This window comes from Rattus norvegicus, chromosome X, assembly GCF_036323735.1.
Source record: "Rattus norvegicus strain BN/NHsdMcwi chromosome X, GRCr8, whole genome shotgun sequence".
Lineage (NCBI taxonomy): Eukaryota > Metazoa > Chordata > Mammalia > Rodentia > Muridae > Rattus > Rattus norvegicus.
Window position 1 is genome coordinate 92,150,769 of NC_086039.1, and position 15,241 is coordinate 92,166,009.

General features: G+C 38.6%; 1 pseudogene; it reads left to right on the top strand.

Annotated features, from left to right (window-relative positions):
- The first annotated feature begins 5,690 nt into the window (after nucleotides 1-5,690).
- Nucleotides 5,691-8,595, top strand: Kansl2-ps2 (KAT8 regulatory NSL complex subunit 2, pseudogene 2; annotated as a pseudogene).
- Nucleotides 8,596-15,241: the final 6,646 nt, after the last annotated feature.

The following is a 15,241-nucleotide window of genomic DNA, read 5'->3' on the forward strand; positions in this document are numbered from 1 at the left end:
TTCAGGAAATTTTTTCCAGTGCCCATGTATTCCAGATGCTTCCCTAGTTATCTTCTATTAGTTTGAGTGTGTCTGGTTTGATGTGGAGGTCCTTGATCCACTTGGACTTAAGCTTTGTACAGGGTGATAAGCATGGATCGATCTGCATTCTTCTACATGTTGCCCTCCAGTTGAACCAGCACCATTTGCTGAAAATGCTATCTTTTTTCCATTGGATGGTTTTGGCTCCTTTGTCAAAAATCAAGTGACCATAGGTGTGTGGGTTCATTTCTGGGTCTTCAATTCTATTCCATTGGTCTATCTGTCTGTCTCTGTACCAATACCATGCAGTTTTTATCACTATTGCTCTGTAATACTGCTTGAGTTCAGGGATAGTGATTCCCCCTGAAGTCCTTTTATTGTTGAGGATAGCTTTAGCTATCCTGGGTTTTTTGTTATTCCAGATGAATTTGCAAATTGTTCTGTCTAACTCTTTGAAGAATTGGATTGGTATTTTGATGGGGATTGCATTGAATCTGTAGATTGCTTTTGGTAAAATGGCCATTTTTACCATATTAATCCTGCCAATCCATGAGCATGGGAGATCTTTCCATCTTCTGAGGTCTTCTTCAATTTCTTTCCTCAGTGTCTTGAAGTTCTTATTGTACAGATCTTTTACTTGCTTGGTTAAAGTCACACCGAGGTACTTTATATTATTTGGGTCTATTATGAAGGGTGTCGTTTCCCTAATTTCTTTCTCGGCTTGTTTCTCTTTTGTATAGAGGAAGGCAACTGATTTATTTGAGTTAATTTTATACCCAGCCACTTTGCTGAAGTTGTTTATCAGCTTTAGTAGTTCTCTGGTGGAACTTTTGGGATCACTTAAATATACTATCATGTCATCTGCAAATAGTGATATTTTGACCTCTTCTTTTCCGATCTGTATCCCTTTGATCTCCTTTTGTTGCCTGATTGCTCTGGCTAGAACTTCAAGAACTATATTGAATAAGTAGGGAGAGAGTGGGCAGCCTTGTCTAGTCCCTGATTTTAGTGGGATTGCTTCAAGTTTCTCTCCATTTAGTTTAATGTTAGCAACTGGTTTGCTGTATATGGCTTTTACTATGTTTAGGTATGGGCCTTGAATTCCTATTCTTTCCAGGACTTTTATCATGAAGGGGTGTTGAATTTTGTCAAATGCTTTCTCAGCATCTAATGAAATGATCATGTGGTTCTGTTCTTTCAGTTTGTTTATATAATGGATCACGTTGATGGTTTTCCGTATATTAAACCATCCCTGCATGCCTGGGATGAAGCCTACTTGATCATGGTGGATGATTGTTTTGATGTGCTCTTGAATTCGGTTTGCCAGAATTTTATTGAGTATTTTTGCGTCGATATTCATAAGGGAAATTGGTCTGAAGTTCTCTTTCTTTGTTGTGTCTTTGTGTGGTTTATGTATAAGAGTAATTGTGGCTTCATAGGAGGAATTCGGTAGGGCTCCATCTGTTTCAATTTTGTGGAATAGTTTGGATAATATTGGTATGAGGTCTTCTATGAAGGTTTGATAGAATTCTGCACTAAACCCGTCTGGACCTGGGCTCTTTTTGGTTGGGAGACCTTTAATGACTGCTTCTATTTCCTTAGGAGTTATGGGGTTGTTTAACTGGTTTATCTGTTCCTGATTTAACTTCGATACCTGGTATCTGTCTAGGAAATTGTCCATTTCCTGAAGATTTTCAAATTTTGTTGAATATAGGTTTTTATAGTAAGATCTGATGATTTTTTTGAATTTCCTCCGAATCTGTAGTTATGTCTCCCTTTTCATTTCTGATTTTGTTAATTTGGACATACTCTCTGTGTCCTCTCGTTAGTCTGGCTAAGGGTTTATCTATCTTGTTGATTTTCTCAAAGAACCAACTTTTGGTTCTGTTGATTCTTTCTATGGTCCTTTTTGTTTCTACTTGGTTGATTTCAGCTCTGAGTTTGATTATTTCCTGCCTTCTACTCCTCCTGGGTGTATTTGCTTCTTTTTGTTCTAGAGCTTTTAGGTGTGCTGTCAAGCTGCTGACATATGCTCTTTCCTGTTTCTTTCTGCAGGCACTCAGCGCTATGAGTTTTCCTCTTAGCACAGCTTTCATTGTGTCCCATAAGTTTGAGTATGTTGTATCTTCATTTTCATTAAATTCTAAAAAGTTTTTAATTTCTTTCTTTATTTCTTCCTTGACCAGGTTATCATTGAGTAGAGCATTGTTCAATTTCCACGTATATGTGGGCATTCTTCCCTTATTGTTATTGAAGACCAGTTTTAGGCCGTGGTGGTCCGATAGCACGCATGGGATTATTTCTATCTTTCTGTACCTGTTGAGGCCCGTTTTTTGACCAATTATGTGGTCAATTTTGGAGAAAGTACCATGAGGAGCTGAGAAGAAGGTATATCCTTTTGCTTTAGGATAGAATGTTCTATAAATATCCGTTAAGTCCATTTGGCTCATGACTTCTCTTAGTCTGTCTACATCACTGTTTAATTTCTGTTTCCATGATCTGTCCATTGATGAGAGTGGGGTGTTGAAATCTCCCACTATTATTGTGTGAGGTGCAATGTGTGTTTTGAGCTTTAGTAAGGTTTCTTTTACATATGTAGGTGCCCTTGTATTTGGGGCATAGATATTTAGGATTGAGAGTTCATCTTGGTTGATTTTTCCTTTGATGAATATGAAGTGTCCTTCCTTATCTTTTTTGATGACTTTTAGTTGGAAATTGATTTTATTTGATATTAGAATGGCTACTCCAGCTTGCTTCTTCTGACCATTTGCTTGGAAAGTTGTTTTCCAGCCTTTCACTCTGAGGTAGTGTCTGTCTTTGTCTCTGAGGTGTGTTTCCTGTAGGCAGCAGAATGCAGGGTCCTCGTTGCGTATCCAGTTTGTTAATCTATGTCTTTTTATTGGGGAGTTGAGGCCATTGATATTGAGAGATATTAAGGAATAGTGATTATTGCTTCCCGTTATATTCATATTTGATGTGAGGTTATGTTTGTGTGCTTTCATTCTCTTTGTTTTGTTGCCAAGACGATTAGTTTCTTGCTTCTTCTAGGGTATAGCTTGCCTCCTTATGTTGGGCTTTTCCATTTATTATCCTTTGTAGTGCTGGATTTGTAGAAAGATATTGTGTAAATTTGGTTTTGTCATGGAATATCTTGGTTTCTCCATCAATGTTAATTGAGAGTTTTGCTGGATACAGTAATCAGGGCTGGCATTTGTGTTCTCTTAGGGTCTGTATAACATCAGTCCAGGATCTTCTGGCCTTCATAGTTTCTGGCGAGAAGTCTGGTGTGATTCTGATAGGTCTCCCTTTATATGTTACTTGACCTTTTTCCCTTACTGCTTTTAATATTCTTTCTTTATTTTGTGCGTTTGGTGTTTTGACAATTATGTGACGGGAGGTGTTTCTTTTCTGGTCCAATCTATTTGGAGTTCTGTAGGCTTCCTGTATGTCTATGGGTATCTCTTTTTTTAGGTTAGGGAAGTTTTCTTCTATGATTTTGTTGAAGATATTTACTGGTCCTTTGAGCTGGGAGTCTTCACTCTCTTCTATACCTATTATCCTTACGTTTGATCTTCTCATTGAGTCCTGGATTTCCTGTATGTTTTGGACCAGTAGCTTTTTCCGCTTTACATTATCTTTGACAGTTGAGTCAATGATTTCTATGGAATCTTCTGCTCCTGAGATTCTCTCTTCCATCTCTTGTATTCTGTTGGTGAAGCTTGTATCTACAGCTCCTTGTCTCTTCTTTTGGTTTTTATATATCCAGGGTTGTTTCCATGTGTTCTTTCTTGATTGCTTCTATTTCCATTTTTAATTCCTTCAACTGTTTGATTGTGTTTTCCTGGAATTCTTTCAGGGATTTTTGCGATTCCTCTCTGTAGGCTTTTACTTGTTTATTAATGTTTTCCTGTGCTTCCCTAAGTGTGTTCAGGTCTTTCCTGAAGGCCTCCAGCATCATGATCAAATATGATTTTGAAACTAGATCTTGCTTTTCTGGTGTGTTTGGATATTCCATGTTTGTTTTGGTGGGAGAATTGGGCTCCGATGATGGCATGTAGTCTTGGTTTCTGTTGCTTGGGTTCCTGCGCTTGCCTCTCGCCATCAGATTATCTCTAGTGTTACTTTGTTCTGCTATTTCTGACAGTGGCTAGACTGTCCTATAAGCCTGTGTGTCAGGAGTGCTGTAGACCTGTTTTCCTCTCTTTCAGTCAGTTATGGGGACAGAGTGTTCTGCTTTCGGGCGTGTAGTTTTTCCTCTCTACAGGTCTTCAGCTGTTCCTGTGGGTCTGTGTCTTGAGTTCACCAGGCAGCTTTCTTGCAGCAGAAAATTTGGTCTTACCTGTGGTCCCGAGGCTCAGGTTCGCTCGTGGGGTGCTGCCCAGGGGCTCTCTGCAGCGGCAGCAACCAGGAAGACCTGTGCCGCCCCTTCCGGGAGCTTCAGTGCACCAGGGTTCCAGATGGTCTTTGGCTTTTTCCTCTGGCGTCCGAGATGTGTGTGCAGGGAGCAGTCTCTTCTGGTTTCCCAGGCCTGTCTGCCTCTCTGAAGGTTTAGCTCTCCCTCCCACGGGATTTGGGTGCAGAGAACTGTTTATCCGGTCTGTTTCCTTCAGGGTCCGGCGGTGTCTCCGGCAGGGGTCCTGCCGCTCCTGGGCCCTCCCCCACGGGAGCCCAGAGGCCTTATACAGTTTCCTCTTGGGCCAGGGATGTGGGCAGGGGTGAGCAGTGTTGGTGGTCTCTTCCGCTCTGCAGCCTCAGGAGTGCCCACCTGACCAGGCGGTTGGGTCTCTCTCTCACCGGGTCTGGGAGCAGAGAGCTGCTGCGGGCCGGGATCCGCGGGTGTGGGACTTCCGGTAAACCCAGGGTTATCTCTAAGTGTAACAATTTTCTTCTGAAAACTGATTTTCTAGCATTTTTTTTTTTTTTTTTTGCTCAGAAATGGTTATGCTACTTCTTATCACATATGGTCATTATAAAGCTGCTCATGAAACATTTTAGGAGGAAATAAGTTATGAAATTATCAATAACAAGAAATTTTCTTCATGAATTCAAAATGTAATTACTTCTTGGTTAACAACTAATACTGCTTTGAGGACAGAAGTCCTAAAAGTATATTTGAGAACTGAGGGAACACAGGCTTCTAATCAGTTTTGTAGCAGACTAATTTACAGTTCTCCTGGATGGTAGCATCACTGCTTTAGGCATAACATTATTTGGAGTAAATAGACCAACTAGGTCTATCCTTACTAAGAAAGAATGAAGAACAGCAAGAATATGCATATGGCATTAACTTACCAGGTTTTGTTTTTACACAATTGTTAAAATCCTATGTACCAAACACAAATCAGTTTCATCTAGCATAGTATTATGTCAGACATTATGCATTGAAATGTCTATTAAAAAATAATGAATCACTAAAAACTTAAAAGGGAGTCTGGTCCTCCTGGAGCACAGCCAACAGAGGTGAATTACATGCATGCAATCCACTGACCTTCACTGTCTTGCTCTGAACTCGTCCTTCTATCCTGAGCAACCTTCCCGGAACACATGAGCATCCTGCTTCCCCATGAAAGCCTGTTGGGACTCCAAGAAAAACCAGCTTCGGACACTGACCCACCACTCCCTTGACTGTCAGGTTTTCTTGAGGCACAGTCTACAGAAGTGAGTTTTACATGGTCACTTTACCTCCGTTGTCTGGCTCTGGCCTCACCCTGTCATCCAAAAGAGCCTTGTGGGACGTCACGAGTGCCCTCCTTTCCCATGGAGGGCTATGCGAGCCCCAAGAACAACCAGCTTTGAACCCTACCACACCAATCCATATCAGGTATAGGGAGAGCAGGGAAGATACTATGAAAGGTAGTTGGGGGGGATCGATATGATGTGAAGTGGACCTAGGATGGGTCCAGGGGAAGGCTCCAGAGTGCCTATGATGGTTACTCTAGCTGAGACTCCTATCAGTGAGGGATATGGATCCTGAAGTGGCCATTCATGTAGCCAGGCAGTATTCCCAATAGGGATAAGGACAGCAACCAACTCACAAAACCTTCCAACCAAAATGTGGCCTGCCTCCAAGATTCAGAGGAACAAAGAAAGAGCAGAGAAGAAGGGAATGGATGTTCAATGACTGGCTCAAATTGAGACCCATCCCATGGGCAAGAACTAATCTCTGACACTTTTAATCATACTTGTTATGCTTGTAGACAGGTATCTAGCATACCTGTTTTCTGAGAGGCTCCACTTGGCAGCCAATGGAAACAGACGCAGAGATCACTAGCCAAACATTAGATGGAGTTCAGGGAGTCTTTTGGAAGAGATGGGGGAAGGATTGAGGAATTAGAAGAGGGCCCATACATATACAGCCACCCAATTAGACAAGATGGATGAAGCAAAGAAGTGCAGACCGACAGGAGCCGGATGTAGATCGCTCCTGAGAGACACAGCCAGAATACAGCAAACACAGAGGCGAATGCCAGCAGCAAACCACTGAATTGAGAATAGGACCCCCGTTGAAGGAATCAGAGAAAGAAATAGAAGAGCTTGAAGGGGCTTGAGACCCCATATGTACAACAATGCCAAGCAACCAGAGCTTCCAGGGACTAAGCCACTACCTAAAGACTATACATGGACTGACCCTGGACTCTAACCTCATAGGTAGCAATGAATATCCTAGTAAGAGCACCAGTGGAAGGGGAAGCCCTGGGTCCTGGTAAGACTGAACCCCAGTGAACTAGATTGTTGGGGGGAGTGCGAGTGCGGCAATGGGGGGAGGATGGGGAGGGGAGAACCCATAAAGAAGGGGATGGGGGAGGGGGATGTTTGCCCGGAAACCGGGAAAGGGAATAACACTCGAAATGTATACAAGAAATACTCAAGTTAATAATAATAATAAAAAAAAAAAGAAGAGGACAGAACCTGAACAGGAAGACTAACAGTGTCAACTACACTGAACTCTTGGGGGCTCCTAGAGACAGAATCAATAGCCAGACAGTCAGTACAGGCTACTCTTAGGCATCCAGAACATAAACAGAAGAATTTTAGCTTGGTCTTCAGGTGGATCCCCGAACAATTAAAATGTGGACTGTTCCTGACTCTGTTGGCTACCTGTGAGTATTGTTTCCCTAATTGTGCTGCTCAGTGGCAGAGAATGTGCCTAATCTGGCAGTGACTTCCTGTGATTGGTGGGGTGATATTCAGGGGGCTCTCACTTCTCAAAGGAGAAGGGCTAGAGGGGAATTGGTGTGGATCTGTGGAACAGGTTACTGGGAGGAGAGGGGGGCTATATTGGGATGTAAAGTGAATAAATTAATAAAAATAAATTAATAAGAAGACAGTATAATAAAAATTTAAAGAGTCAACGTACATGTCAAAATTTTAAGTCATTATCCAACGTAAAATACACATTCAAACGACTATGGGATACAACTGAACATGTAGCAGAATGATTACAATTTAATATTGATAAAGGTGTTACTGAATTGTAGATGCTATAGAAAAACAGGGGTTCTCATAGTAAAGATTGAAATAAAACTGATACAAAACCTTGAATATTAGGGATTTGGGATTCCTTAAGTTGTTAAATAAGTATCCTAGAATGCGACAATTCTACTTATTTTCCCAAAGAATTGTGATAGCAGTACAGACATTTGTAGTTAAATCAGACTTGTTCGCAAAAGCTAATAATAAAAGAAATTTATAACCAGTAGAAAGATTTTTATTAAAAAGGAACCTCTGTAAGGTATGTTAATCTCTGCACATGGAATATTGTAAAAGGAGGTCAAATTGAGTTACATAGTGAGTTATAATCTATGTAGAGATTATTTATTCAATAATAATAGTAATAATAATAATAATATAATACCCAACGAAAAAGAGAATAACTACCATTATTTACATAATGGAAAAGTGGAACATAAACCTTTATGCAATAGTCTCCTGACTGGCCCCAAGTGACTTTTGGCCAAAGAGAGGGATAAACTGAAGCAACTAAAATGTCTTATATGATACTGTTCACACTCTGCAGTATAAGCCTTCCTACACAGGCAGCTGAAGTAAAACAGAATGCTGGCTGATGCCAGAGATGGGGCTGCTTAATAGACTCATTTTCTAGTCAGAGGTGCTTAGCCTTTGTAGATCATGATCACTGTTCCAATTTGTCTCTTCAGATGACCAGATACTGACTTACTCATATATGTCAGGATACAAAGGCAGTTCTCTTCAAATGCTGACAGGAATCTGAAGAGGTACCCTGCAAGAAACCAGTTCCTGTAAGCCATTCTGAGGACTCCTGCTGGCCACTGTATTGTCAGTTGCCTATTCAGATGTAAAAGATCAAGCAGAACTTAGATGTTGTGGGTCGTGGTATGCCACACTCTATGTTGCCTTTGCTTTTTGATCTTCACTAACTCTTAAAGATCATTCAGTCACAGAAATTGTTGGAGGCCCAGGGCAGATGCAGGTGGATTGGGGGTGGGTGCAGATCCCAGAGACCCCAAAAATGTAGAAAAGGCCTGTGCACTATTCCCTTAATGTAGATTGACTACTGCAAATGGAAAACCAGAAACCACTACTATCAGTTGACAATTCATTCTGGCAATTCTTTGCCTTTGGATTTGAATTTTCCATTCTTCAGACAAGTGTATCTCAGATCTTCTTTCATTGAACAGGGACAACTCAGACTACATAGTTTCCTTTGAGGCTTTAGAGTGCTATAGACACATATAATCCAACTGTGTGCCAAATGGATCTTTAGTATTTAAGTTTTGGAACTTTTTTTTTTTTTGAAAGGATGAGCGTGAGGCGATCCCTGCCGTTGGGATGTAATGAATATTGAAGACTGTGCCTGGGAAAAAGACATTTATGTAACGGGACTTTCTAAGCCATGGACAGAAATCTACATGGATGTCTAGGCGGAGTTGTGATCAAGAACGATGCTCTTCAGGTGTTGGCTATTAATGTCTGGCTAGCTTTATCTAAAGGCCTGTATTTAAGCCTTTCCTTACTCCACATAATTAGGCAATATAAACCCCTTTTCCAGGTGAACTGTGACTGAGTAAAGCAGCTCACAGTTCTGAGTGCTCCTTAATGATTTTTTCTTTTAGCTAATGCACGTTCTGTGGTGTAAAATATAAATGTAAAATATAGTGAAATTGCTGTATATAGTTTCTATTCAATAGTAAAAGGTTATGTCAATGTAAAAAGTAGTAATAATAGAAAGCTCTGACTTTTTATTATTTTATGCTTGTAAATCCAGGAAAGGATGATAAAGAATTCGAGCCTAGTCTGAAGTAGTTAATGAAAAATTACCCTATAGAAAAAGGATAGACTCTAAAATAATCTATTTACTTAATACTGGGAGAAAAATATGTAATTGATCTACACAGGCTAGATACAAAAGGAAGTATATAGTGAAGTTCCCTTTATTTAATATTTTAAGAAATCACACTAATTTGTGGAGATAGAAATTAGATAGTGGTAAATAAGAAAGTAGCGATTTGCAACAGGAATAGTGCTGGAATGAAAATTTAGAGTGATAGAAATACTTACATCTGTTTTGATGTTGATATATGTTTATAACATCATTAATCTTTAGTATAGTGACTATTGCCAACAACAATATAATTTATGCTTATAAAGGTCAATGGCAATTAAGTTATACCTTCAAAATCATGATATGATATAATATAAATCTTAATTTGCTTGATGAAACAGTTGTATTATAAGCACTTATATGACATCATCATGATATAAATAGTGAACAAATATAACACATTTATCAATTAAAATATTTAAAAACTTAAAAACAAAAGTAAACTGAATTAAATAAACAGTGAAGGCTAACTTCATGGTAATAAACACTGAAGGCTAGCTTTCATGGTAATGTAAGGCACTATGCAAACTTCCAAAGGAGAGAGGAAACAAATAGTCCTATCTTGTTATGATGCCTATGAATTATATCAACTAAAAGCATGACAGAGTATTCCTTTTTTTATTCAGTAGTGGTGAACATACCTTGGCAGTAAGCAACAGATATTCCTAGTTAGACTTAAGATATACTTAGCAAGACAGAGACCCTGTTTGGTACTACATAATGTAAGTGAAACCATGGTTATTGGTGGAGTATCTCCAATCACTAATTTACAAGACCAGCAAAATTCTGAGCAGCAGAATAAGAACACTTATTCTTGCTTATACCCACAGATAAGTGTGGTCTTTCCTCTTCATCAAGGAAATTTCATTTTAACAGATGGAGACCACTACAGAAAAAATACAACTAATGAAAGTCCAGAGTTGTAGAGTCAAGAATAGATGGATAAATCTACAAACCAGCATAAGAGAGAAAATTGGAGAAGTGAAGATAGAAAGACTATAAGAGGCAGAGGGTTAGGGAGTTTGATATAAGCCTGTATCTCACAGTAATATCAGAAGCTACACCCATAAAGCCTTACCAAAATGACTTCCCAAATGAGAACTGAACAAAGATGACATGACAGACAAACCAAAGTGGAAAGGGAAAAAATACCACGTGGCATCAACTACATACAAATTACTCAGAAAACTGAGATATAACACAGTGCAATCATTCATTCATAAGATGGTAGACATTTGGATTTTTAAAAATATTTCACTGCTGTTAATTCTGTTGATATGGGTATTATATTTGAACATAAAACTGAATAGCAGCTTTCATATATTTTGTTTATACACATACAATATACTGTTTATGTTTATATACATACAAATATTATTATAAGCTAAATTGGACATTTTTACCTGATAGATTACTTAAGTGGCAAAAACATTACTTTTCAGGAGTGTCTGAAAGTTTACATTCTGAGTAAAATGTGCTCTTTTTTTATTACAATTACAACAAGTTGCAGTGATGTTATATTTCTCCATAGGTTAGATATATATTTCCTGTATGGATAATGATGTTAGGCATCTTTTTGTATACGGATGTATATGTCTTACATATTTGTTTGTTTAGAATTACATAGCACATTTCTTTCTTTTTTCCTTTTTTTTTAAGCAAGCCACTTGTCTTTTGATGTTTTGATTATCAGTCTAGCCTTTAATGGCTAAGACATCTATCCTGTGCCCCAACATTATATTGTTGACCTAATGGAAATTTAAGGATGGTCAAGAACAAATAATTTCAGACTAATGCATCTAGAAGGCTACCATCATCCTTAGAATGTATTAGGAAATGAAATTCTGGTAAGAATTCAAAACACTATTATTAGAACTGAGAGAAAGCTAAAAAAAATCTGTTAGTATCTTGTACTGGGGAAATTGATTTTATGTACTTTCTAAGGATGTTGTAATAGATTTGACTATCCTGTGCCTTTTTTCCAGATAGTTTCCTGGTTACCCCCTCTCGTATCCCCCTTCACCCTGATTCTATGAGGATGCTCACCCTCCCACACACTCATTCCAAGTCACCACACTAGAATGCCCCTATACTAGGGAAATGAGCCTATACAAGACCAAAGGTTTCTCCTGCTATTGATGCCAGACATTGAAATCCTCTGCTATATATGCAGCTGCAGCCATGCATCCCTCCATGTGTACTCTTTGGTTGGTGGTTTAGTCCCTGGGAGCTCTGGGGTATCTGGTTGGTTGATATTGTTGTTCTTTTTATGGCATTGCAAACCTTTTCAGCTGAAGCCAAGAGGTGCATGTTGACAGAAGACTTGTAGAGCTGTATCCTCAGAGGCTCTGCCAGAGCCTGACAAATACAGAGGTGGATGCTCACAGTCCACTATTGACTTGAGAATGGGGTCCCCAACAGAGAAATTAGAGAAAGGACTGAAGGAGTTGAAGGGGTTTGTAACCACATAAGAAGAACACAATATCAACCAACCGGACTCCCCCAAATTCTCCAGGACTAAACCACCATTCCAAGAGAACAAGGAGATGGACCTATGGCCCCATTTGCATAGGTAGCAGAGGATGGTCTTGTAGGTTATCAATGGGAGGAGAGACCCTTGGTCCTATCAAAAATCATTGCCCTAGTGTAGGGGAATGACAGTGCAGGGAGGTGGGTAGGAGTATATGCATGGGTGAAGGAGCTCCCTCATAGAAGCAGGGAGGATGGTGGAGATATTGAATTTCTGGGGGGGAAACCAGAAAATGGGACAACATTTAAAGTTTAAATTTAAAAAAAATAAAGAAATATTCAACATCTTTAGTCATCAGGGAAATGCAAGTCAAAACAACCCTGAGATTTTACCTCCCAACAGTCAGAATAGGTAAGATCAAAATCTCATGTGACAGGACATGCTGGCAAGGATATGGAGAAAAAGGAATACTCTTCCATTGTTGGTTGGATTGTAAGTTGGCACAACCACTGTAGAAATCATTCTGTAGGTCCCCCAGAAAATTGGACATAGTGCTACTTTTAGACCAAGCTATACCACTCCTGGGCATATATCTAAAAGTTGTTCTAACATATAACAAGGACACATGTTCCATTCTGTTCATATTAGCCTTATTTATAATAGCCTTAAGCTGGAAAGAACACAGATGTCCTTCAAAAGAGGAATGGATATAGAAGATATGGTACTTTTACACAATGAAGTGCTACTCAGCTATTGAAAACAATGACTTCATGAAATTTTTGGGCTAATGGATGGAAATAGAAAATATCTTCCTGACTGAAGTAACACAGTCACAAAGAAAACACATCATATTCACTTATTGATAAGTGGATGTTAGCCCCAAAGTTCAGAATAGCTATGATACAATTCACAGACCATATTGAAAGTCAAGAAGAAGGAAGACCAAAATGCAGATGCATCATTCCTTCTTAGAAGGTGGAAAAAAATACTTACGGAAGGAAATACAGGGAGAAAGAGTGGAGCAGGGATTATAGAAATGGTCATCCAGAGCCTGCCCCACCTGAGGATCTATTACATATGCAGCCACCAAACCCAGTCACTATTACAGATGCCAAGAAGTACTTGCTAACAGGAACCTGATACAGATTAAGATGCTTGCAACTAACCATCAGACTGAACACAGGAACCCCTATGATGGACATAAAGTAGAGAATGAAGGAACTGAAGGATTTTGCAATCCCTTAGGAAGAGCAATAATATCATACAAACAGACCTCTACCCAGAGCTCACAGGGACTAAACAACCAACCTAAGATTCCACATGGAACGACCCATTGCTGCAGCAGCATATGTAGCAGAGTGTGGCATCAATAGGAGGGGAAGTCCTTAGGCCAGTGAAGGTTTGTTTCCCCAATGTAGTGTAATGACAGGGTTTTCAGATGGGAGTTGGTAGGGGGGAGTTGGAACATCTTCATAAAAGCAAGGGGAGGCAGCATGGGAGAGGTGGGGAAGGGGATAACAGTTGAAATGTAAATACATAAACTATCCAATAACAAAAGAGAAGCTGATGATCCTGGGCAGCTGTTAGTCCCCAAAGGAACACCAATGTCAGCTCAGGCTACTACATCCTGCAAAACTCTCAATTACCACAGATGGCAAAACGAAAATATTCCATGACAAAACCAAATTTACACAATATCTTTTTACAATTTCAGGCCTAGGAAGGACAATAGATGGAAAACGATAACACAAAGAGGGAAACTATGCCCTAGTAAAAGCAGGAAGTTAATCTTTTTTCAACAAACCCAAAAGAAGATAGCCACACAAACATAATTCCAGCTCCAACAACAAAAATAACAGGAAACAACAATCACTATTCCTTAATATCTCTTAACATCGATGGACTCAATTCCCAATAAAAAAGACATAGACTAGCAGACTGGATATGTAAATAGGACCCAGCATTTAGCTGCTTATGGGAAAAGCACCTCTGTGATAATGACACACTATCACAGAGTAAAAGGCTGGAAGGTATTTTTCCAAGAAATGATCCCACAAAACAGGCTAGAGTAGTCATTCTAATATAGAATAAAATCAACATTCAACCAAAGATTATCAAAAAATATAAGGAAGGACATTTCATACTCATCAAATGAAAAATCCTGTGTCTTTTCATTTTGTGTTCTTAGTGTGCTATACATCATTTTCATGACACAATTCCTGAGCCAACCAGGACAAATATCTATCAACACATTCCTTATTTTATAAAAGTATATTTCAATTTGTTTGACATAGTTAGACAACTGATGAATATGTCAAAAATCATATCAATTTAAGTATATTTGATTTATGTTTATTTTTCAGGTTGTTTCTAATGTTCTTTTAATATTTCTAAAAAATATATTATTTTTTGGTATCTGTGAGTGCTTGCCTATATTTATATCTGTGCACAGTGTGTGTGTCTTCTTGTCCAAAGAGGATAGATGAGATTGTCTAGTAAAATTCAATCTTACTTTGTACTGGAATGCTTTCCTGTCTCTTTCATTGTTTCACTAACAAAGGAAAGAGCCTACTTTTTATCTGATATCACAGATCCAAAGTAAATTTTGCGAAAATCTATCTAGTCTGTGACTTGTCAGTTTAGGAGATTAAGAAAATTCAAATAATCTGATTTCAAAATGGGCAAAAGATTTCAGCAGAATTTTATTCAAATAATACATATAAATTCACAGCAAATAAATGAAATGTTTCATAGCTTAATACTTACTTGAGTATTCAGATGCATAGTGATGTTAAGTATTGACTTGAATATAGAGAATTAGGAACTTGTGTGCCCTAGTGATGTAATTTAAAATGGTAGAGTTTTGACATTAAATATTTGCTATTTTCTCAAAAATTAATAAAAAAATCACATAATTTAGTTATTCTACTTCCTAGGGTTTATCCAAAACGTCACAAAAATAGGGTATAAGAAAGATATGAGTGCATTATTAAATTAACTATTATTCACTAGAATTAATTGTCATCTCAGTGGTTTAATAATGAATTAACTCATGCTTTCTAGCTCTTTCTGAAATTTAGCTATCTGGTTCAACTCAGCTGTTCTGGTTCAAATTCCTCTCCAAATTGTCTGACTCAAACTGGCTTATCTTGGCTTCTGACTGAACTCTTCTACTTGACGTCAAACTATCTATGACAATTTGTTCTAATCTTCAGTCTCCATCTTATTCTCTGTAATCAACTCTATCTTCTGGCTTACACTGACTGCATTGTACTCACTGTACCGACTTCCAAATAACTGACACTCATTCGGTATGCTATTTTTAAATAGCTTCTTTTCTCATGATATTTGGCCACATCTTATTTCTGAATCATTTTATCATATCT